This window comes from Panthera pardus, unplaced genomic scaffold (genome assembly GCF_024362965.1).
Source record: "Panthera pardus isolate Hobbes unplaced genomic scaffold, ASM2436296v1 HiC_scaffold_27, whole genome shotgun sequence".
Classification (NCBI taxonomy): domain Eukaryota; kingdom Metazoa; phylum Chordata; class Mammalia; order Carnivora; family Felidae; genus Panthera; species Panthera pardus.
In genome coordinates this window covers 55343757-55370463 of record NW_026526843.1, presented here as the reverse complement: position 1 = coordinate 55370463, position 26707 = coordinate 55343757, and the positions used below count along the sequence as shown (strand labels likewise).

Below are 26707 nucleotides of genomic sequence, written 5' to 3'. Positions count from 1 at the left end.
TCTAACTTACAAAAGTAAACCCATAAGAGTAGTGGCAGACCTATATACTGAAACTTGGCATGCCAGAAAGGAATGGCAGGAAATCTTCAATGTGATGAACAGGAAAAACATGCAGCCAAGAATTCTCTATCCAGAAGGTCTGTCATTCAGAATAGGAGAGATAAAGGTTTTCCCAAACAAACAAAAATTGAAGGAATTCATCACCACTAAACCAGCCCTACAAGAGATCCAAAGGGGGATTCTGTGAGTGAAATGTTGCAAGGACCACAAAGTACCAGAGACATCACTACAAGCGTGAAAGCTACAGATATCACAATGACTAAACCCATATCTTTCAATAATAACATTGAATGTAAATGGACTAACTACTCTAATCAAAAGACATAGGGTATCAGTATGGATAAAAAGAAGAACCATCTATTTTCTGTCTACAAGAGACTCATTTTAGACCTGAGGACACCTTCAGATTGAAAATGAGGGGATGGAGAACTATCTATCATGCTACTCAAAGTCATAGGCAAGCTGGAGTAGCCATACTTATATCAGACAAAGTAGACTTTAAATTAAAGGCTGTAACAAGAGATGAAGAAGGGCACTAGGTAATAATTACAAGATCTATCCATCAGGAAGAGCTAACAATTATAAATGTCTATGCACCAAATTCGAAGGTACCCAAATATTTAAAACAATTAATCACAAATATAAGCAATATTATTGATAAGAATGTGGTAATTGCAGGAGACTTTAATACTCCACTTACAACAATAGACAGATCATCTAGACACAGAATCAGTAAAGAAACAATGGTTTTGAATGATACATTGGACCAGATGGACTTGACAGATATATTTAGAACTCTACATCCAAAAGCAGCAGAATATACTTTCTTCTTGAGTGTACATGGAACATTCTCCAAGATAGATCATGTACTGGGTCACAAACGGCCCTCAATAAATATAAAAGAATTGAGATCATACCGTGCACACTTTCAGATCACAATGCTATGAAACTTGAAATCAACCACAGGAAAAGGTCTGGAAAACCTCCAAAGGCATGGAGGTTAAAGAACACCCTACTAAAGAACAAATGGGTCAACCAGGCAATTAGAAAAGAAATTTGAAAATGTATGCAAACATATTAAAATGAAAAGACAACAATCTAAATGCTTTCGGATGCAGTGAAGGCAGTCCTGAGAGAAAAATACATTGCAATCCAGGCCTATCTCAAGTAACAAGAAAAATCCCAAATACAAAATCTAAGAGCACACCTAAAGGAAAGAAAAGCAGAAAGACACCCCAAAGCCAGCAGAAGAGAAATAATAAAGAACATAGCAGAAATAAACAATATAGAATCAAAAACACACTAGAGCAGATCAGTGAAACCAAGAGTTGGTTTTTTGAAAAAATAAACAAAATTAATAAACCTCTAGCCAAGTTTCTCAACAAGAAAAGAGAGGACCCAAATAAAATCACGAATGAAAATGGAATTATGACAACCAATTTCTCAGAAATACAGTAATTATCAAGGAATACTATGAAAAATTATATGCTAACAAACTGGACAACCTGGAAGAAATGGATAAATTCCTAAGCACCCACCCACTTCCAAAACTCAAATGGATCATATAGAAATAGAAAATTTGAACAAGTCCATAATTAGTGAAGAAATTAAATCAGTCACCAAAAATCTCTCAACAAATAAGAGTCCTGGCCCAGATGGCTTCACTGGGGAATTCTACCAGACATTTAAAGCAGAGTTAATACCTATCCTTCTCAAGCTGTTAGAAACAATAGAAAGGGAAGGAAAACTTCCAGACTCATTCTATGAAGCCAGCATTACTTTGATTCCCAAACCAGACAGAGACCCAGGAAAAAAAGAGAACTGCAGGCCAATATCCCTGATGAACATGGATGCAAAAATTCTCAACAAGATACTAGCCAAGTGAAGTCAACAGCATATAAAGAGAATTATTCATCATGATCAAGTGGGATTCATTCCTGGGATGCAGGACTGGTTCAATATTTGGAAATCAATCAATTTGATACATCATATTAATAAAAGAAAAGATAAGAACCACATGATCCTGTCAATGGATGCAGAAAAAACATTTGACAAAATACAGCATCATTTCTTGATGAAAACCCTCAAGAAAGTCAGAATAGAAGGAACATACTTAAATGTCATAGAGGCCATTTATGAAAAGCCCACAGATAATATCATCCTCAATGGGGAAAAACTGAGAACTTTCCCCCTGGGATCAGGAACATGACAGGGATGTCCACTCCCTGTGATGTCCACTATGTGTAACATAGTGCTGTAAGTCCTAGCATCAGCAATCAGACAACTAAATGAAAAAAAAGCATCAACATCAGCAAAGATTAAATCAAACTTTCACTTTTTGCAGAGGACATGATACACTACCTGGAAAACCCGACAGACTCCACCAAAAGTCTGCTAGAATTGATACATAAATTCAGCAAAGTCACAGGGTACAAAATTAATGTACAGAAATTGTTTGCATTTTTATACACCAATAATGAAGCAACAGAGAAATAAAGAAACTGATCTCATTCACAATTACACCAAGAACCATAAAATACCTAGGAATAAACCTAACCAAAGATTTAAAGGATCTTTATGCTGAAAACTATAGAATGCTTATGAAGGAAATTGAAGAAGAGACAAAGAAATGGAAAAACATTCCGTGCTCATGCATTGGAATAAATATTGTTAAAATGTCAATACTACCCAAAACAGTCTACACATTCAATACAATCCCAATCAAAATTACACCAGTATTGTTCTCAAAGTAGATCAAACAATCCTAAAATTTGTATGGAACCACAAAGTGCTCATGTAGCCAAAGTACTATCAAAGAAGAAAACCAAAGCAAGAGGCATCACAATCCCATAGTTTAGCCTCTACTACCAACTGTAATCATCAAGACAACATGGTATTGACACAAAAACAGACACATAAACCAATGGAATAGAAAAGAGAACTCAGATTTGAACCCACAAAAGTATGGCCAACTAACATGCAACATGCAGAAAAATGAAACTAGATTACTTTCTGATACCATTCTCAAAAATAAACTCAAAATGGATGAAAGACCTGAATGTGAGATAGGAAACCATCAAAATCCTAGAGCCAAGAGCAGGAAAATATCTCTTTGAGTGTAGCTGCAACAATTTCTCAATCAACACATCTCCAAAGGCAAGGGAATTAAAAGCAAAAATGAACTATTAGGACCTCATCAAGACAAAAACTTCGGCACTGCAAAGGAAACAATCAACAAAACTAAAAGGCAACCAACAGAATGGGAAAAGATATTTGCAAATGACATATCAGATAAAGAGCTAGTATCCAAAATCTCTAAAGACCTCACCAAACTCCACACCAGAAAAGCAAATAATCCAGTGAAGAAATGGGCAGAATACATGAATAGACACTTCTCTAAAGAAGACATCCAGATGGCCAACAAGCACATGAAAAGATGCTCAACATTGCTCCTCATCAGGGAAATACAAATCAAAACCACACTCAGATACCACCTCATGGCAGTCAGAGTGGCTAAAATGAACAAATCAGGAGACTATAGATGCTGGCAAGAATGTGGAGAAATGGGAACCCTCTTGCACTGCTGGTGGGAATGCAAACTGGTGGAGCAGCTCTGGAAAACAGTGTGGAGGTTCCTCAAAAAATTAAAAATAAAACTACCCTATGACCCAACAATAAGGCTGCTAGGAATTTACCCAAGGGATACAGGAGTGCTGATGCATAGGGACACTTGTACCCCAGTGTTTACAGCAGCACTTTCAACAATAGCCAAATTATGGAAAGAGCCTAAATGTCCATCAACTGATGAATGGATAAAGAGGATGTGCTTTATATATACAATGGAATACTACTTGGCAATGAGAAAGAATGAAATATGGCCATTTGCAGCAACGTGGATGGAGCTGGAGTGTATTATGCTAAGTGAAATAAGTCAGGCAGAGGAAGACAGATACCATACGTTTTAACTCATATGTGGATCCTGGGAAACTTAGCAGAAGATCATGGGAGAGGGGAAGGGGAAAAAAGTTATAGGGAGGGAGGGAGGCAAACCATAAAAGACTCTTAAGGACTAAGAACAAACTGAGGTTTGATGGGGGGTGGGGGAGAGTGGAAAATGGATGTTGGGCATGGAGGAGGGCACTTGGGATGAGCAGTGGGTGTTGTATGAAAAACAATTTGACAATAAATTTTATTTAAATAAAAAATGAACACTATCAAAATAACAAGCCAAAAGAATATACAGAATCAGTTACAGCCATGCACTAGCATTAATCTGTTTATGACTAGATGTACAAGTCCTTGGTGCTTTGTAATAAATGATGCCTGAGTGAATGAATAACAATAATAGTTGTTCTCTCTCTCCACTCACATTTTCTCCTGTATCATTCACTTTCAGTGCTGAGTCCAACTTCTCTCTATAGTCTTCAAGTTATTCCATACCCTTTCATCAAAATCAAAACTTGCAGTATAAATTCATTCAATCTACACTACAGTATATATGGCAGTGACAAAACCTTACACATACCTGGATGTTTACATAGAGACAGAGCTTTAAGCAACATGACCAAAATTCTAGTGGGATGATAAAACTTCCAACATCAAAATGAGGATTTGAGCACCAGGGTTAGAAGACCCTTTGTGAAGCCATGTTAGGTAGGCAAATACCACAAAAGAATTCTTAGTGATTATACCAGTCTGACACTTGCTTCTTTGGGGAGTGATGAAAGTGGAAAACGATACAGTTTCAGTGTCAGTGGCAATAGACAGGTCTTTATTTCTGACTACTTGTTTTATCTATGCTTCATTGAAGAATTCGGCACAAAATATATGGTGAATGTACTTCTCAAACAAAAACACACTACACATGTTCTGACAACAAGGCAGAATATTTTAAATGTGCTTGTATATTTTAAAGATGCTTGTATAAAATCAGAGGTATGTGAGTGACATATCTTTGATATAAAAGAAAAATATATTAGAGATATGTTAGGACATTATCTCCTACCTTTACCTTCTAAGTAACTGCTTATGGTAATATATTGCTTGGAGAGATAAGAAGGTCTCTCACTGTGCAAAACCTCTTGCATATATTTATAAAAATATATATGTTAATGTGGAGGAAGAAAACTGAAGGTTCAATTTACCCGAGGCATGACTACATATTTGCAATGGTCTGTATGTATGTATGTGGCATTTCCTATATTGCCCAAAATAGAAATTGTGGGGAAGCCCTAGTAAAATAAATAAATAAAATATTCTGTACTTTTTAAATGTTTTACTAAAGAAACTGCATGCATATACTGGGAGTTACAACAAGTTAAAAATATGAATCAATACTTTAGTCATACTCCATTACTATTAACTGAAATAATCACAGTTATTAATGGACCTTTATGCTAAAAATTCCACTGCCCAAGCCAACCTAGTACACATGTCCCTAATCATTTCTTTCTACAGATAAGAAAACAAAACAGAAATAGAGCAATTAACAATCAACAGGACTTAATACTGCATTTTTTTAAAGTAACCAGAATGGTTTCATGAGACAACCTTCTTTAATTCTGACCCTGCATCCTCTCATTGCTAAATTGTAACATGGAAAAAGGAGATTAAGGGGGAAAAAAGAAGAGGGAAAGAGAGAAAGAGAGTGGAAACAGAGATAAGAGCAGAGAGTTGGAGAGACCAATGTGAATTACACCTCCATCCAGCCGTGGGGAGTGGTAGTTGGAATTACAATGGGCAGAAAAAAACAGGGGCAGGAGAAAGAACAATATGGCTTCAGAGTAGGAGGACCCTAGGCTCCCCTCTTCCCACAAACACAACTAGATAACTATAAAATCATACTAAATACCCCAGAAATTGACCTGAAGAGTGATAAAACAAACTCCACAATTAAACATAGAGAAGAGGTGAACCTGGGTGGCTCAGTCAGTTAAGCATCCAACTTTGGCTCAGGTCACGATCTCATGGTTTGTGAGTTCAAGCCCCATGTCAGGTTCTGTGCTGATGGCTCAGAGCCTTGAGACTGCTTCAAATTCTGTGTCTCTCTCTCTTCCCCTCCCCTGCTTGTTCTCTATGTCTCTCTCTCAAAAATAAATATTAAAAGAAAAAAAAAGAAATGTTACAAAAAGGAGGGGGGAGAACAGGCCACATCAAAGAAGGTAGGAAGTGCAGATATGTGGTTTAGGGGAGAAATAGATCCTAGGTACTTTGGGGGGAAAACCAGGGTCATAGAGAAGAGACAGAGAGAGATAAAGAGAGGAAGAGAGAGAAGCACAGAAGGAAACTCTGAAGGAGAATGTTTCCGCAAAGCCACTGGCTTGGAAAATGAGAGGGGCAAAATTTAGTCAGAACTTGCAGTCAACAGGGCTTAAAGCCTAGAATTTTAAAAGGTAGCAGGCTTGGCTGGGATAGAGCCCTGAAGGCACTGCCCTGCTCATAGAGAGAAGGCAGACAAACAACATGGGAGCAGATGGCATGGCAACAAAGATCTGAAGCATGCTTGAGGCAAACAGTGGGGAGATTATTCACTCTTCTCAGAGCAAACTGAAGTCAGCTTTCACAGAGACACCTCTCTGAGAAGAAAGGAGCTGGCTGGCACCACTCCCCACCCTGATACTCAGCAAAAACACAGTGCCGCTTGTAGTAAGCAGCTCAGCAGGGACACAGGCTGCCAAACATGCTTATACCAAGCCCAATCCCTGCACCTCAGGGAGACTGTCCTTTTAAGTCAAAATTAACTTAATACCAGCATGGCGGGCCCCTCCTCCAGAAGACTGGCACAAACCCTTGTTGACACCACACCTCCTGACCAGAGAGTTCTGCAGGGCCATGGCTCTGGTGGAGTTGGTGTCAGGTCTCATTTCACAAGCACACCAGAGCACACCTAGTTAAAACTCACCATATTCAGGCCAGGGACAAAAACCTGCCCACAGTAGGCAAGGAGAACATCTGCAGATAACTTTCTTGAACGATAGAGCAGTGAAAACACCACAGTAGAGTGCACACAGTACACACCTGAGATACTCCCTGAAGTGCCAGGCCCTGAGCACTACATGACCTCTTCTTCATAAAGCTATTACTTTTAGCAGCAGTAAGCATAACTGGCTTTTCCAACACAGAAAAGAAGGCAGAGACTTACACAAAATGCTGACAGAAGAATTTATGCCAAATGAAAGAACAAGATAAGGCCAGTACCAAAGATGTAAGCAAAACAGATATAAGTAATCTGTTTGATGGAGAATTTAAAGCAACAATCATAAGGATACCCACTGGGCTTGAGAGAAGAATAGAAGACATCAGGGATACCCTTAAACACAGATAAAATAGTTAACAATGAAGCAATCAGAGATGAATAATGCAATAAATGAGATTGGAAACAAGCTTGATGCAATGGACAGCAGGCTAGAAGAAGCAGAAGAATGAATTAGTGACCCTGAAGACAAAATAATGGAAAATAATGAGGCTTAACAAAAGAGAGAAGAATTCATGGAATATGAGAATAGATTTAAGGATCTGAATGACTATATCAAATGTAATAATATTCATATTATAGAAGTCCCAGATGAAGGAGAGAAAGGGGGACATAAAATTTATTTGAAGAAATAGATGAAAACTTCCTTAATCTAGGGAAGGAAACAGACATCCATATCCAGGAGGCACAGATAAGTCTCATCAAAACCAACAAAAGCAGGCCAACACTAAGACATATTATAATTAAATTTGCAAAATATAGTGAAAAAGAAAAAAATCATAAAAGTGGCAAGACAAGAGAAGTCCTTAACTTACAATGGAAGACTCATAAGGCTAGCTGGAGATTTCTCAACAGAAAATTGGCAAGCCAGAAGGGAGTGGCATGATATATTCAAAGTGCTAATTGGGAAAAATCTTCAGTCAAGACTACTCCATCCAACAAGGCTAACATGCAGAATAGAAAGAGAGATCGTTTCCCAGAAAAACAAAAACTAAAGGAATTCATGACCACAAAACTAGCCATGCATGAAATATTCAAAAGGACTCTTTGATACAAAGGAGAGGCCAACAGTGACAAATATAAGAAAAGATCAGAAAATATCTCCAGACAACGACAAAGTAAAATGGCAACAAATACATTTAAATTAATAATTATTTTGAATTATAAATGGACTAAATGCTCCAATCCAAAGACATAGCATGTCAGAATTAATAAAAAAAAAAAAAGAGTCATCTATATAGTGCTTAGAAGAGACTCACTTTAGACCTAAAAACACTTGCAGATTGAAAAGGAAATAATCCAACAAGAAGATATAACAATTATAAATATTTATGCATCCGACATGGGAGCACCCAAATACATAAAATATTTAATAACAAACATAAAATAATTAATGGATAATAATATAATAATAGTAGGGGACTTTAATGCCTCGCTTACATAAATGGACAGATCATCCAAACAGAAAATCAACAAGAAAACAATGGCCTTGAATGACACACAAGACCACATGGACTTAACCAATATATTCAGAACATTTCCTCATAAAACAGGAGAACACACATTGTTTTCAAAGGCATGTGGAACATTCTCAGAATAGATCAAATACTAGGTTACAAAACAGGCCTCAACAAATACATAAAGATTGATATCATACCATGTACCTTTTGTGACCACAACACTATGAAACTAGAAGTCATTCACAAGAAAAAACTTGGAAAGACCACAAATACATCGAGCTTAAACATGCTACTAAACAATGAATTGGTTAAACAGGAAATCAAAGAAGAAATAAAAAATATATGGAAGCAAATGAAAATGAAAACACAACAGTCTAAAACCTTTGGGATCCACCAAAAGCAGTCCAAAGAGGGAAATATATAGCTATATAGGCCTACCTCAAGAAGGAAGAAAAATCTTACATAAACAACATAACCTTATACCTAAAGGAGCAAGAAAAAGAAGAACAGACAAAACCCAAACACAGGAAAATGAAGGAGTTAATAAAGAGTACAACAGAAATCAACGATATAGAAACAAATAAAAACAATAGAACAGATCAATGAAACCAGGAGATGGTTCTTTGAAAAACTTAATAAAATTGATAAATCTCTAGTGAGAGTTATCAACTAGAAAAGATAATGCACCCTAATAAATGAAATCAGAAGTGAGATAGAATTAATACCCAACATAACAGAAACACAAGCAAATATAAGAGAACATTATGAAAAATTATATGCCAACTAATTGGACAACCTAGAAGAAATGGATAAATTTCTAAAAACATATAAATTCCAAAACAGGAACAGGAAGAAATAGAAAACTTGAACAGAGCAATAACCAGCAAAGAAATTGAATCTGTAATCAAAAAGTCCCCCAAAAGACCTGTGTCAGATGAGTTCACAGGCAAATTCTACCAAACATTTAAAGAAGACCTAATACCTATTATTTTCAAATTATCACAAAATATAGAAAAGGAAAGAAAACTCACAAATTCATTCTATGAGGCCAGCATTACCCTGATACCAAAACTAGATAAAAACTCCACTAAAAAAGAGAATTACAGGGAAATATCCCTGATTAACATGAACACAAAAATTCTCAATAAAACACTAACAAACCAAATCCAACAATACATTAACAAATTCATTCATCATGTTCAAGTGGGATTTATTTCTAGGCTGCAAGGGTCGTTAAATATTCACAAATGAATCAAGGTGATGCACCACATTAATAAAAGAAAGGATAAGAAATGTATGATCATTTCAATAAATGCAAATAAAGGATTTGATGAACTACAACAATGATTCATGATAAAAATCTTCAACAAAATAAATTTAGAGGGAACATACCTCAACATCGTAAAGGGCGTATATGAAAAATCCACAGCTGACATCATCCTCAATGGTAAAAAAACCTGAAAGCATTTTTCCCTAAGGTCACAAAAAAGGCAGGGATGTCTACTCACACTGCCATTGTTTTACATAATACTGGAAGTCCTAGCCACAGCAATCAGACAAGAAAAACAAATAGATGGCATACAAGTTGGCAAGGAAGAAGTAAAGTTTCACTATTTGCAGATGACATGATGCTATGTATAGAAAACCCAAAAACTCCACCAAAAACTCCTAGAGCTGATACAGGAATTCAGTAAATTCACAGCACAAAAAAAGCAACATACAGAAATCTGTTGCATTTATATACACCAGTAATGAAGCAGCAGAAAGAGAAACCAAGGAATCAATCCCACTTACAATTACATCAAAAACCATAAGATACCTAGGAATAAACATAACCAAAGAAGTGAAATACATGTACTCTGAAAATTATCAAACACTGACGAAAGAAATTGAAGAGAACACAAAAAATGTAAAGGCATTCCATGCTCATGGATGGGAATAACAAATATCGTTAAAATGTCCTTACCACCCAAAGCAATCTGCACATTTAATACAATTCCTATAAAAATACCACCAGCATTTTTCACATACCTAGAAAAACAATCCTCAAATTTGTATGGAAACACAAAAGATCTGGAACAGCCAAAGCAATCTTGAAAAACAAAAACAAAGCTGGAGACATCACAATTCTTTTTTTTTTTTTTTTTTGATATAAGTACACTTTAATCATGGGTGGGCATGTAATTGTTCATTATACTATATTCAGTATTTTTTGATATTTTGAAATATTTTACAGTTACAAAAGACTTAGAATACATATATTGCACTACTTATCAAAATATACGGTAAGCAGGACTCTGAAAATTATTTTTCTACTATCTTGGACATTGATGAAATCCTTTTAAGTCATTATATTTAATTTTGGTCTCACATTTCACAATGAAAAAATACGCTCATCAAGGAAATATCAAAACTGTATATTAATTTGTCATATGAAATAAGATTAATGATTTAGGAAAGCCTTAGGATGTGATCAATATCTTATACAAGTCTTAAAAAGATAATTTCACTTGATTTTCTTTTTTTTAATTTAATTTAATTTTTTATTTTTAAAAATTTACATCCAAATTAGCATATAGTGAAACAATGATTTCAGGAGTAGATTCCTTAGTGCCCCTCACCCATTTAGCCCATCCCCCCTCCCACAACCCCTCCAGTAACCCTCCGTTTGTTCTCCATATTTATGAGTCTCTTACACTTTGTACCCCTCCCTGTTTTTATATTATTTTCATTTCCCTTCCCTTATGTTCATCTGTTTTGCCTCTTAAAGTCCTCATATGAGTGAAGTCATGTGATTTTTGTCTTTCTCTCACTGACTAGTTGCACTAAGCATAATACCCTCCAGTTCCATCCACATAGTTGCAAATGGCAAGATTTCATTCTTTTTGATTGCAGAGTAATACTCCATTGTATATATATACACCACTTCTTCTTTATCCATTCATCCATTGATGGACATTTGGGCCCTTTCCATACTTTGGCTATTGTTGATAGTGCTGCTATAAACATGGGGGTGCATGTGTCCCTTCGAAACAGCACACCTGTATCCTGTGGATAAATGCCTAGTAGTGCAATTGCTGGGTCGTAGGGTAGTTCTATTTTTAGTTTTTTGAGGAACCTCCACATAGTTTTCCAGAGTGGCTGCACCAGTGTGCATTGCCACCAACAATGCAAAAGAGATCCTCTTTCTCTGCATCCTAGCCAATATCTGATGTTGCTTGAGTTGTTACTGTTAGCCACTCTGACAGGTATCAGGTGGTATCTCATTGTGGTTTTGATTTGTATTTCCCTGATGATGAGTGATGTTGACCATTGTTTCATGTGTTGGTTGGCCATCTGATGTCTTCCTTGGAGAAGTGTCTATTCATGTCTTTTTCCCATTTCTTCACTGGATTGTTTGTTTTTTGGATGTTGAGTTTGATACGTTCTTTATAGATTTTGGATACTAACCCTTTATCTGATATGTCATTTGCAAATATCTTCTCCAATTCCATTGGTTGCCTTTTAGTTTTGCTGATTGTTTCCTTGGGTGTGCAGAAGCTTTTTATTTTGATGAGGTCCCAGGAGTTCATTTTTGCTTTTGTTTCCCTTGCCTCTAGAGACGTGTTCAGTAAGAAGTTGCTGCAGACGGGGCGCCTGGGTGGCTCAGTTGGTTAAGCAGCCGACTTTGGCCCAGGTCATGATCTCGCGGTCCGTGAGTTCGAGCCCCGCGTCCGGCTGTGTGCTGACAACTCAGAGCCTGGAGCCTGTTTCAGATTCTGTGTCTCCTTCTCTCTGACCCTCCCCCATTCATGCTCTGTCTCTCTCTGTCTCAAAAATAAACATTAAAGAAAAAGAAGTTGCTGCAGGCAAGATCAAAGAGGTTTGTGCCTGCTTTCTCCTCGAGGATTTTGTTGGCTTCCTGTCTTAAATTTAGGCCTTTCACCCATTTTGAGTTTATTTTTGTGTATAGTGTAAGAGAGTGGTCCAGGTTCATACTTCTGCATATCGCTGTCCAGTTTTCCCAGCACCACTTGCTGAAGATACTGTCTTTATTACATTGGATATTCTTTTCTGCTTTGTCATAGATTAGTTGGCTATACATTTGTGGGTCCATTTGTGGGTTCTTTATTCTGTTCCATTGATCTGAGTGTCTGTTCTTGTGCCAGTACCATACTGTCTTGATGATTATAGCTTTGATGGTATAGCTTGAAGTCTGGGATTGTGATGTCTCCTCTCCTGCTTTGGTTTTCTTTTTCAAGACTTCTTGCTATTTGGGGTATTTTCCTGTTCCATACAAATTTTAGGATTATTTATTCTAGCTCTGTAAAAAATGCTGGCGTTACTTTGATAGGGGATTGCATTGAATATGTAGGTTGCTTTGGGTAGTATAGACATTTTAACAATATTTGTTCCTTCTATCCAGAAGCATGGAATCTTTTTCCATTTTTTTTTTTGTGTTTTCTTCAATTTATTTCATAAGCTTTCTATAGTTTTCAGTGTATAGATTTTTCACCTCTTTGGTTAGATTTATTCCTAGGTGTTTTATGGTTATTGGTGCAACTGTAAATGGGATCAATTCCTTGATTATTCTTTCTGTCACTTCATTGTTGGTGTATAGGAATGCAACCAATTTCTGTGCATTGATTTTATATCCTACAAGTTTGCTGAATTCATGAATCACTTCTAGCAGTTTTTTGGTGGAATCTTTGGGGTTTTCCATATAGAGTATCATGTCATCTGTGAAGAGTGAAAGTTTGACCCCTTTCTGGCTGATTTGGATCCATTTTATTTCTTTGTGTTGTCTGATTGCAGAGGCTAAGACTTCCAATACCATGTTGAATAACAGTGGTGAGAGTGGACATCCTTGTGTTTTTTCCTGACCTTAGGGGAAAGCTCTCAGTTTTTCCCGATTGAGGATGATATTAGCATTAGGTCATTCATATATGGCTTTTATGATCTCGAAGTACGATCCTTCTATCACTACTTTCTTGACGGTTTTTATCAAAAAAGGATGCTGTATGATGTCAAACGCTTTCCATGCATCTATTGAGATGATCCTATGGTTCTTGTCCTTTCTTTTATTGATGTGATGAATCACGTTATTTATTTTGTGTATATTGAACCAGCCTTGCATCCCAGGTATAAATCCCAATTGGTCGTGGTGAATAATTTTTTTAATGTATTGTTGTATCTGTTTGGCTAATACCTTGTTGAGGATTTTTGCATCCATGTTCATCAGGGAAATTGGTCATTAGTTCTCCTTTATAGTGGGGTCTAGGCCAGCTTTTGGAATTAAGGTAATGTTGGCTTCATAGAAAGAGTTTGGAAGTTTTCCTTCCATTTCTATTTTTTGGAACAGCTTCAAAAGAAGAGGTGTTAACTCTTCCTTAAATTTTTGGGCAGAATTCCCCTGGAAAGCCATTTGGCCCTGGGCTCTTGTTTTTTGTTTTTCTTTTTGTTTTTTTTAAATATGAAATTTATTGTCAAATTAGGTTCCATACAACACCCAGTGCTCATTCCAACAGGTGCCCTCCTCAATATCCAACACCCACCCTCCCCTCCCTCCCACCCCCCAACAACCCTCAGTTTGTTCTCAGTTTTAAGAGTCTCTTATGGTTTGGCTCCCTCCCTCTCTAACCTTTATTTTTTCCTTCCCTTCCCTATGGCCTTCTGTTAAGTTTCTCAGTATCCACATAAGAGTGAAAACATATGGTATCTGTCTTTCTCTGTATGACTTATTGCACTAAGCATAACATTCTCCAGTTCCATCCACGTTGCTACAAAAGGCCATATTTCATTCTTCCTCATTGCCACGTAGTATTCCACTGTTCATATAAACCACAACTTCTTTATCCATTCATCAGTTGATGGACATTTAGGCTCTTTCCATAATTTGGCTATTGTTGATAGCACTGCTATAAACATTGGGGTACAAGTGCCCCTATACATCAGCACTCCTATATCCTTTGGGGAAATTCTTAGCAGTGCTATTGCTGGGTCATAGGCTAGGTCTATTTTTAATTTTTTGAGGAACCTCCACACTGTTTTACAGAGTAGCTGCACCAATTTGCATTCCCACCAACAGTGCAAGAGGGTTCCCATTTTTCCACATCCTCTCCAGCATCTATAGTCTCCTGATTTGTTCATTTTGGCCACTCTGACTGGCGTGAGGTGGTATCTGAGTGTGGTTTTGATTTGTATTTCCCTGATGAGGAGTGACATTGAGCATCTTTTCATGTGCCTGTTGGCCATCTGGATGTCTTCTTTAGAGAAGTGTCTGCTCATGTTTTCTCCACATTTCCTCACTGGGTTATTTGTTTTTTGGGTGTGAAGTTTGGTGCACTCTTTATAGATTTTGTATACTAGCCCTTTTCCCATATGTCACTTGCAAATATCCTTTCCCACTCCATCACTTGACTTTTAGTTTTGTTGATTGTTTCCATTGCAGAGCAGAAGATTTTTATCTTCATGAGGTCCCAGTAGTTCATTTTTGCTTTTAATTCCTTTGCTGTTAGATATGTGTCAAGTATGAAATTTCTGCTGCTGAGGTCAGAGAGGGTTTCCTTTTCAGTGAAGAAGCTTTTATCTTGATGAAGTCGCAATAGTTCATTTTTGCTTTTAATTCCCTTGCCTTTGGAGATATGTCAAGTAAGAAATTGCTGCAGCTGAGGTCAGAGAGGTTTTTTCCTGCTTTCTCCTCTAGGGTTTTGATGGTTTCCTGTCTCACATTCAGGTCCTTTATCCACTTTGAGTTTATTTTTGTGAATGGTGTGAGAAAGTGGTCTAGTTTCAACCTTCTGCATGTTGCTGTCCAGTTCTCCAGCACCATTTGTTAAAGAGACCGTCTTTTTTCCATTGGATGTTCTTTCCTTCTTTGTCAAAGATTAGTTGGCCATACGTTTGTGGGTCTAATTCTGGAGTTTCTATTCTATTCCATTGGTCTATGTGTCTGTTTTTGTGCCAATACCATGTTGTCTTCATGATTACAGATTTGTAGTAGAGGCTAAAGTCTGGGATTGTGATGCCTCTTGCTTTGGTCTTCTTCAAAATTACTTTGGCTATTTGGGATCATTTGTGGTTCCACACAAATTTTAGGATTGCTTGTTCTAGCTTAGAGAAGAATGCTGGTGCAATTTTGATTGGGATTGCATTGAATGTGTAGATTGCTTTGGGTAGTAATGACATTTTAACAATACTTATTCTTACAATCCATGAGCACGGAATGTTTTTCCATTTCTTTATGTCTTCTACAATTTCCTTCATAAGCTTTCTATAGTTTTCAGCATACAGATCTTTTACATTTTTGGTTAGGTTTATTCATAGGTATTTTATGCTTCTTGGTGCAATTGTGAATGGGATCAGTTTCTTTATTTGTCTTTCTGTTGCTTCGTTATTAGTGTATAAGACTGCAACTGATTTCTGTACATTGATTTTATATCCTATGACTTTGCTGAATTCATTTATCAGTTCTAGTAGACTTTTGGTGGAGTTTATTGGGTTTTCCATGTATAATATCCTGTCATCTGTAAAAAGAGAGAGCTTGACATCATCCTTGCCAATTTTCATGCTTTGATTTCCTTTTGTTGTCTGATTGCTGATGCTAGGACTTCCAACACTATGTTAAACAACAGTGGTGAAAGTGGACATCCCTGTCATGTTCCTGATCTCAGGGGGAAAGCTCTCAGTTTTTCCCCATTGAGGATGAAGTTAGCTGTGGGCTTTTCATAAATGGCTTCTATGATGTTTAAGTATGTTCCTTCTATCCTGACGTTCTCAAGGGTTTTTATTAAGAAGGGATGCTGAATTTTGTCAAATGCTTTTTCTGCATTGATAGACAGGATCATGTGGTTCTTATCTTTTCTTTGATTAATGTGATGTATCACATTGATTAATTTGCGAATCAATGCGAAAATCAATGCGAATCAATGCGAACCAGGCCTGCAGCACTGGAATAAATCCCACCTGATCGTGGTGTATAATTCTTTTTATATGCTGTTGAATTCGATTTGCTAGTATCTTATTGAGAATTTTTGCATCCATGTTCATCAGGGATATTGGCCTATAGTTCTCTTTTTGCTGGGTCTCTGTCTAGTTTAGGAATCAAAGTAATGCTGGCTTCATAGAATGAGTCTCAAAGTTTTCCTTCCCTTTCTATTGTTTGGAACAGCTTCAGAAAGATAGGTATTAACTCTGCTTTAAATGTCTGGTAGAATTCCCCAGGGAAGCTACCTGGACTGGACTCCTATTTGTTGGGAGATTTTTGATAACTTATTCAACTTCTTCACTGGTTATGGGTATGTTCAAGTTTTCTATTTTTTCCTTTTGGAGTTTGGAAAGTGTGTGGGTGCTTAGGAATTTGTCCATTTTTTCCAGGTTGTCCACTTTGTTGGCATGTAATTTTTCATAGTATTCCCTGATAATTGCTTGTATTTCTGAGGTATTGGTTGTCATAATTCCATTTTCATTCATGATTTTGCCTATGTGGGTCATCTCACTTTTCTTTTTGAGAAGACTGGCTAGAGGTTTATTAATTTTGTTTATTTTTTCAAAAAACCAAGTCTTGGTTTCATTGATCTGCTCTACAGTTTTTTTTTTAGATTTGTATTGTTTGTTTCTGCTCTGACGTTTGTTATTTCTCTTCTTCTGCTGGGTTTGGGGTGTATTTGCTGTTCTGCCTGTATTTCCTTTAGATGTGCTGTTAGGTTTTGTATTTGGGATTTTTCTTGTTTCTTGAGCTAGGCCTGCGTTGCAATTTATTTTCCTCTCAGGACTGCCTTTGCTGCATCCCAAAGCATTTACATTGTTGTATTTTCATTTTCATTTGTTTCCATATATTTCTTAATTTCTTCTCTAATTGCATGGTTGATCCATTCCTTCTTTAGTAGGGTGTTCTTTAACCTCTATGCTTTTGGAGGTTTTCCAGACTTTTTCCTGTGGTTGATTTCAAGCTTCATAGCATTGTGGTCTGAAAATGTGCATGGTATGATCTCAACTCTTGTATACTTACGAAGGGCTGTTTTGTGACCCAATATGTGATCTATCTTGGAGAATGTTCCATGTGCACTCGAGAAGAAAGTATATTCTGTTGCTTTGGGATGCAGAGTTCTAAATATATCTGTCAAGTCCATCTGATCCAGTGTATCATTCAGGGCCCTTGTTTCTTTATTGATCCTGTGTCTAGATGATCTATCCAATGTTGTATGTGGAGTATTGAATTCACCTGCAATTACCACATTCTTACCAATAAGGTTGTTTATGTTTGTGAGTAATTGTTTTATATATTTGGGGGCTCCCATATTTGGCGCATCAACATTTATAATTGTTAGGTCTTCCTGATGGATAGACCCCATAATTATTATATAATGCCCTTCTTCATCTCTTGTTACAGCCTTTAATTTAAAGTCTAGTTTGTCTGATATAAATATGGCTACTCCAGCTTTCTTTTGACTTCCAGTAGCATGATAGATAGTTCTCCATCCCCTCACTTTCAATCTGAAGGTGTCTTCAGGTCTAAAATGAGTGTCTTGTAGACAGTAAATAGATGGGTCTTGTTTTTTTTATCCATTCTGATACCCTATGTCTTTTGGTTGGCACATTTAGTCCATTTACATTCAGTGTTATTATGGAAAGATATGGGTTTAGAGTCACTGTGATGTCTGTAGCTTTCATGCTTGTAGTGATGTCTCTGGCACTTTGTTGTCCATACAACATTTTACTCACAGAATCTCCCTTAGGATCTCTTTTACGGCTGGTTTAGTGGTGATGAATTCCTTCAGTTTTTGTTTGTTTGGCAAGACCTTTATCTCTCCTTCTATTCTGAATTACAGACTTTCTGGATAAGGGATTCTCAGCTGCATATTTATTCTGTTCAGCACATTGAAGATTTCCTGCCATACCTTTCTGGACCGCCAAGTTTCATTAGATAGGTCTCCCACTACTTTTATGGGTCTCCCTTTATATGTTAGAGCCTGTTTATCCCTAGCTGCTTTCAGAATTTTCTCTTTATCCTTTTATTTTGCCAGCTTCACTATGATATGTCATGCAGAAGATCAATTCAAGTTATATCTGAAGGGAGTTCTCTGTGCCTCTTGGATTTCAATGCCTGTTTCCCCAGATCAGGGAAGTTCTCAGCTATAATTTGTTCAAGTACACCTTCAGCCCCTTTCTCTCTCTCTTCCCATTCTGGAATCTCTATTATACATATATTGTTACGTTTGATTGCATCACTTAGTTCTCTAATTCTCCCCTCATACTCCTGGATTTTTTTTTATCTCTCTTTTTCTCAGCTTTGTCTTTGTCCACAATTTTATCTTCTAATTCACCTATTCTCTCCTCTGCCTCTTCAGTCCGTGCTATGGCTGCCTCCATTTTATTTTGCACCTCATTTATAGCATTTTTTAGCTTCTCTTGGCTGTTTCTTATTCCCTTGTTCTCTGTGGTAATAGATTCTCTGCTGTCCTGTATACTTTTCTCAAGCCCAGCGATTAATTTTATGAATATTATTCTAACTCAATGGTCCATTATATTGCTTAAATCGTTTTTGATGAATTCATTAGCTGTCTTTACTTCCTGGAGTTTCTTTTGAGGAGAGTTCTTCAGTTTCATCATTTTGGGTAGTCCCTGGAGTGGTGCAGAACTGCAGGGCATGTCCCCTGTGTTGTCTGGAGTACCTTGTGTTGGTGTGAGGGGCCACAGTCAGACCCGATGTCTGTCCCCAGCCCACAGCTGGGGCCACAGTCAGACTGGTGTGCACCTTATCTTCCCCCCCTCCCAGGGTCAGGACCCACTGTGGAGTGGTGTGGCCCCTGTCTGGGCTACTTGCATACTGCCAGGCTTGTGGTGCTACTTTGATGGTATTTGCACTATTAGCCGGGGTGTATCTGCAAGGTACACAGGGGTGGGAGGTGCAGGCTTAGCTCACTTTGCCTTCAGTGGTCCCCTCGGGAGGAGCACTGCACCACCAGGAGTGAGGCAGGCCCATCGGAGGGATGGATCCACAGAAGCACAGTTATGGGTGTGTGTGTGGTGCAAGCAAGTTCGGTGACGGGAACTGGTTCCCTTTGGTATTTTGGCTGAGGGATGGGAGAGGGAGATGGCACTGGCCATCGCCTTTGTTCCCCACTGAGCTGAGGTCTGTCTTTCGGGGCTCAACAACTCTCCCTCCCGGTGTCTTCTCTGCCTCCTGCTCTCTGAGCAGAGCTGCTGATTTTTAACATTCCAGATGTTAAGTCCCGCTGGTTGTCAGAACTCACGCAGTGAGGCCCCTCTGATTTTGCAAATCAGAGTCAGCGGCTCTGTCCTGCCAGGCGGGCTGCCCCTCCACCGCCCTGGCTCCCTCCTGCCAGTATGTGTAGTGCGTATTGCCCCTCTGCCCTTCCTACTCCCTTCTGTGGGCCTCTTGTCTATGCTTGCCTCTGGAGAGTCCATTCTGCTAGTCTTCTGGTGGTTTTCTGGGTTATTTAGGTAGATGTGGGTGGAATCTAAGTGATCTGCAGGACGCTGTGAGCCCAGCATCTTCCTATGCCTCCATCTTCTCCTTCTTCCTGGACTCTTGTTTTTTTGGCAGATTTTTGATTACTGATTCAATTTCCTTACTGGTTATGGGTCTGTTCAAATTTTCTATTTCTTCCTGTTTCAGTTTTGGTAGTGTGTATGTTTCTAGTAATTTGTCCATTTCTTACAGATTACTCATTTTATTGGCATATAATTGCTCATAATATTCTCTTATTATTGTTGTTATTTCTGTTGTGTTGGTCGTGATCTCTCGTCTTTCATTCTTGATTTTATTTATTTGGGTCCTTTCCTTTTCCTTTTTGATCTTACTGGCTAGTGGTTGATCAATTTAGTGAATTCTTTGAAAAAACCAACTTCTGGTTTCATTTATCTGTTCTACTTTTTTTTTCTTTTGGTTTCAATAGCATTAATTTCTGCTCTAATGTTTATTATTTCCTGTCTTCTGTTGTTTTGGGGTTTTATTTGCTGTTCTTTTTCTAGCTCCTTAAGGTGTAAGGTTAGGTTGTGTATCTGAGATCCTTTTTCTTTCTTTAGGAAGGCCTGGATTGTTATATACTCCTTATGCCCACATATGCTGTGTCCCAGAGGTTTTGGGTTGTTGTGTTATCATTTTCCTTGATTTCCATATACTTTTAAATTTCCTCTTTAACTGCTTTGTTAGTCCATTCATTCTTTAGTAGGATGTTCTTCAGTCTCCAAGTATTTGTTACCTTTCCCAAATTTTTCTTGTGGTTGATTTCAAGTTTCATAGCATTGTGGTCTGAAAATATGCACGGTGTGATCTCGATCTTTCTTACTTCTTTAGGGCTGATTTGTGTCCCACTATATGGTCTATTCTGGAGAACGTTCCATGTGCACTGTAGAAGAATGTATATTCTGCTGCTTTAGGATGTAATGTTCTGAATATATCTGTGAAGTCCATCTGGTCCAGTGTGTCATTCAAAGATGCTTCCTTGTTGATTTTTTGATTTGATGATCTGTCTATTGCTGTGAGTGGGGTGTTGAAGTCTCCAATATTATGGTATTACTATCAATGAATTTCTTTATGTTTGTGATTAATTGATTTATATATTTGGGTGTTTTCACATTTGGCACATAAATGTTTACAATTGTTAGGTCTTCTTGATCTATAGACCCCTTGATTATGATATAATGCCCTTCTGCATCTCTGGATACAGTTCTTCATTTTAAAGTCTAGATTGTCTGATATAATTATGGCTACTCTGGCTTTCTTTTGTTGACCATTAGCATGATAGATGGTTCTCCATCCCCTTATTTTCAATCCGAAGGTGTCTTTAGGCCTAAAGTGGGTCTCTTGTAAACAGCAAATAGATGGATCTTGTTTTCTTATTCATTCTGTTACCCTATGTCTTTTGCTTGGAGCATTGAGTCCATTGACGTTTAAAGTGAGCACTGAAAGATATGATTTTATTGCCTTTATGATGCTTGTAGAGTTGGAGTTTCTGGTCTGTTCTCTGGTCTTTTCTAATCTTTGTTGCTTTTGGTATTTATTTATTTTTATATGTATATTTTCATCTATTCTCCCCTCAGAAAGTCCCCTTTAAAATTTCTTGCAGGGCTGGTTTAGTGGTACAAACTCCTTTAATTTTTGTTTGTATGGGAAACTTTTTATCTCTCCTATTTTGAATGACAGCCTTTCTGGATAAAGAATTCTTGGCTGTATATTTTTCTGATTCAGCACACTGAATATATCCTGCCACTCCTTTCTGGCCTGCCAGGTTTCTATGGATGGGTCTGCTGCAAACCTGATCTGTCTTCCCTTGTATGTTAGGGACTTTTTTTCCCTTGCTGCTTTCATGATTCCTTCCTTGCCTGAGTCTTTTGTGAATTTGACTATGATATGCCTTGTTGATGGTCGGTTTTTGTTGAATCTAATGGGGGTCCTCTGTGCTTCCTGGAGACATCACACTTCTGGGCTTCAAGTTATATTACAAAGCTGTAGTCATCAAGGCAGTATGGTACTGGCACAAAAACAGACTCATAGTTAAACCCAGAAATGAACTCACAACTATAAGGTCAGTTAATCTTCAACAATCAGAAAAAAATATCTAATGGGAAAAAGAATGTTTCTTCAACAAGTGTGTTGGAAAAACTGGATAGCAACATGCAAAAGAATGAAAGTGGACCACTTTCTTAAACCAAATACAGAAGTAAGTTCAAAATAGATTCAAGACATAAGTGTGAGGCCTGAAACCATAAAAATCATAGAAGAGAATACAGGCAGTAACCTCTTTGATACTGCCTTAGCAACTTCTTTCTAGATGTTTCCTGAGGCAAGGGAAACAAAAATAAAATTAAACTATTGGAACTTCATCAAAATAAAAAGCATCTGCACAGTGAAGGAAACAATCAACCAAAGAAGGCAACCTACTGAATTGGAGAAGATATTTGAAAATTATATATCTGATAAAGGTTTAGTATATAAAGAATTATATAAAGAACTTATAAAATTCGACACCCTAAAATTGAATAATCTAATTAAAATGGGCAGAAGACATGAATAGATATTTTTCCAAGAAGACAGAGTTGGACAACAGGCACATGAAAAGATGCTCAGCATCAGGGATCATCAGGGAAATAGAAATCAAAACTAAAATGAGATATTATCTTTTTCCTGTCAGAATGGCTAAAATCAACAACACAAGAAACAACAGGTGTTGGAAAAGATGTGGAGAAAAAGGAACCCTCTTGAACTATTGGTGGGAATGCAAACTGGTGCAGCCCCTCTGGAAAACAGTATGGAGGTTCCTCAAAAAGTAAAAATAGAGCTACCCTAGGATCCAGCAATTGCATGACTAGGTATTTACCCAAAGAATACAAAATTACTAATTCAAAGGGATATATGTACTCTGATGTTTGTAGCAGCATTATCTACAAACACCAAACTATGGGAACAGCCCAAATTTCCATCCACTGATGAATAGATAAAGAAGAGGTGGTACACACACACACACACACACACACACACAATGGAATATTACTCAGCCATAAAAAAGAATTAAATCTTGCCATTTGCAATGACATTGGTGGAGCCAGGGAGTATTATGCAAAGGGAAATAAGTCTGTCAGAAAAAGACAAATACCATATGCTTTCACTTATATGTGGGATTTAAGAAACAAAACAAGTGAGCAAAAGGGGAGAAAAAGAGAGGTAGAGGCAAATGAAAAAACAGACTCTTAATTACAGAGAACAAACTGATGGTTACCAGAGTGGAAGTGAGGGAGGGATGGGTTAAATAGGTGATAGGGATTAAGGAGTCGACTTGTGATGAGCACCACTGTTGTACGGTAGTGTTGGATCACTATAGTGTGCACCTAAAACTAATATTACACTGTATGTTAACTAACTGGAATTAAAAATATATATCCTTTAAAAAATTTTTTTAAATATTTAAAAAAAAATCATGGCACTTACTATATGCTATCTCACCTCCTAGAAAGGACGGAATATATTAAGGAAAAACAAAAAAAGGAAAGAAAGGTGGAAATGGGGGAAGTAATAAAAGAAACTCACAAACTTCTGACAGTCTTAAGCACCAAAATTTTATGAGGCCCTCTCCAAATGGAGTTTTTACTAATGTGGAGACACTACCTTTCTATTTCGTTTGTGTGTGTCGTATTTTAGGTACTCTAGGAATTAAGTCCAAGGCTTTATATTGCTTAATAACACATTTAAGTCATCCATGTAAATTTATCAAAACTCCTCAAAGAAAGAGCTGTTCTGAAGCCCTGATTACACCTTTTCTGGAATAATCATTATGAAATAATATAACTCCATTTGCTCAGTTACTTTGTCTGCTTCTAAATAGTATGAAACTAATAAATTTAGAATATATTTAACTCTCATTCTGTATCCCTTTATTGAGAAACGACATTGTCAAAGTCATGTGCTCTGAACTATTTTGGGGCAATACAAAGCACAAATATTATCTTACTTCATACAAACATAATTTTCCCAAGGCAAAATTTGAACAATGTAAAACCAGTCTAAATTATGTGAACTTTTCAAGTTCAATGAATCCAAAAAATTGATAGTTTATTCAATTTGTCTATAATATCTTTAAAAATTTGGAAATATATGCCTAGTATTGAAAGTTTAGCCATAAAAGACTCTTAAATACAGAGAACAAACTGAGGGTTGCTGGAGTTGAAGTTGGGGGGGTGGGTTAAATGGCTGATGGGCATTAAGGAGGACACTTTTCAGGATGAGCACTGGATGTCCAATGTAAGAGATGAATCACTGGGTTCTACTCCTGTATGTTAACTAACTTGAATTTAAATTAAAAAAAAATATTATAGCCATCAAAAACAAAGATAAAGTTTAAAAAAATTGCTTAAGGAGAAAAGGTTCTCAGATTATGGGTTCTAGTCCCAGGTTGTTCCACTTTTGTGGCCTTAGGTAAATGGTTCTCAAACTTGATCATGTGTCAGAATCCTCTGGAGGGTTTGTTGCTGACCTGTACCCCCTGAGTTTCTGAGTCTGTAGGTTTATTTTCAAGTTCTTACATGGTGCTGATGTTGTTTGTAAGTGTACATCTTAAATCATTTATTGCTTATAACAAATCTAGAAGTATTGTTATTATAATTCCTATTTTATAGATGAAGAAACTGAGGTACAGAGAAGTTAAGCAAGTTGCCTGACATTACACATCAAGTATGTAACTAAAGCTGAAACATAAACCAAGGATATGAACTCTGAATATAGAATCAGGGTACTTAAGACTAAGTCTCTATATACTCTTATTTATTTATTTATTTATTTATTTATTTATTTTTGAGAGAGACAGAGAGTACAAGCGGGGGAGAGGCAGAGAAAAAGACTGAGAGAGAGAGAGAGAGAGAAAGAGAGACAGAGAGAGAATCCCAAGCAGAGAGAGAGAGAGAGAGAGGGAGAGAATCCTAAGCAGGTTCCACACTACTGTCAGTGCAGAGCCTGACCTGGGGCTCAAACACACGAACCGTGAGATCATGATTTGAGCTGAACTCAAGAGTCAGATGTTCAACCTACTGAGCCACCCAGGCACCCCTCTATATACTCTTGATTACACAATGCAATACTTTGATAGAAATATTCACAGGGAATAATTAATTCACAGAAGAGGAACACTTAGACCAAGCTAAATATCTAAGGGATGCTTTGCAGAAAAGCTGAATCACAATTTATAGGTAAAAATAGTTCTCAGAAATGTTGAATCCATCTCAAGCACTTAGTAGCTGTTGTGACCTTGATAACTTACTCTCTTTGGGTCTCTATTTGAAACTTTATAGTGTTACTGTGCAAATAAGACAATACAGGAAAAGCACTTAGCACAGTGTCTCTGGCACATAGTGGACACTCAATAAATAATCGACTACTCAGAGAGAGGGGGAAGATTTTAAGCTAGTGACCTTATGCACATGGATACTTGTGTGTAATAGTTGTTTGGGTAATGGGAGAAAGTGTTGATTAGTATAAAATAATAGAAGATGGAAATCATGCATTTATAATAACATCAATTCAAATAAATGCTTGTGCTTTCCTCTAACAGTGCTTAACTGCATGGATGTAGCAGTAAAGAAGGCATTCATTGTAGTTTTGATTTGCCTTTCCTTTATGATCAGTGATGTTGAGCATCTTTTCATTTGTCTGTTGGCGATCTGTATGTTTCTTTGGGAAAATGTCTGTTCATGTCTTCTGCCCACTTTGAATTGGATTATATGTTTTTTGGGTGTTGAGATTTATAAGTTAACTATAGAGAACAAACTTATAGTTACCAGAAGGGAAGTGGTGGGGGATGTGTTAAATATGTGATGGGGATTAAGGAGGGCACTTGTGATGAGCACCAGGTGATATATGGAAGTGTTAAATTACTATATTGCATACCTGAAACTAATATTACACTATATGTTAACTAACGGGAATTTAAAAACTTAAATAAAAAAAATAAAGCATTCATATATTCGCCAAATGTTTATTGAGCACCACACTAAACTAGTCACCATGCTAAACACTAAGGAAATCAGGGTAAATAAAATAGCCCCCATAGAGTCCTCTGAATTCTAGGGGTAGTGCATGTTAGGTATTATAAAGAGGAGATGGTGGTAAAAAGAAACAATATATAAAGAGAGATAGACTACTCCAGAGATGGGATTTTGCTAAGTGGGAGGGACAATAAGATAAGGAGGTAAAGCAATTGAGGATAATAGTAACAGAATGGTTGCAGTTACAAATACTGAAGCAAGAAGTTAGAGAGGATGGAGCTAAAAATGGAGAGAAAGGGATGTAATAAGTGGAGAGGAAAAAAGATGGATAAGAGATTAAAGATCTCTAAGAGGCAGAAGAATCCAGTTAGTGAAGTTTGAACTAGAAAAAAAATTATACCAACACTCCTTTATCCTACATATTTTTCTGAATTTGTGAAGCTTTCCTAGACTTTGATAGTTGACCATATATATGAAGTCACTATGTAAAAGGGGTATAGCTTGTGGAATTCATTTAATGACATAATATTCTCTCGTCTGTACATGAATAGTTGATAAATTCCTTATGTGTATATATTTAAATACATACAATTATTATTTAGTATATAGTATACATATTTGTATTTATATTAATTTATAGGTATATAAGTTATGTTTGATATATTATATGTAATATACATATATTAAATTATGGCCTTGTACATTGAGTGCATAACAATGGAAGATAAACAGTGAT

General features: G+C 37.0%; 1 protein-coding gene across 2 annotated transcripts in view; it reads right to left on the bottom strand.

Annotated features, from left to right (window-relative positions):
- Positions 1-26707, bottom strand: part of POF1B (POF1B actin binding protein) — a 115622-nt gene that overhangs the window by 31623 nt on the left and 57292 nt on the right. The gene's annotated exons all lie outside the window — the stretch shown is intronic.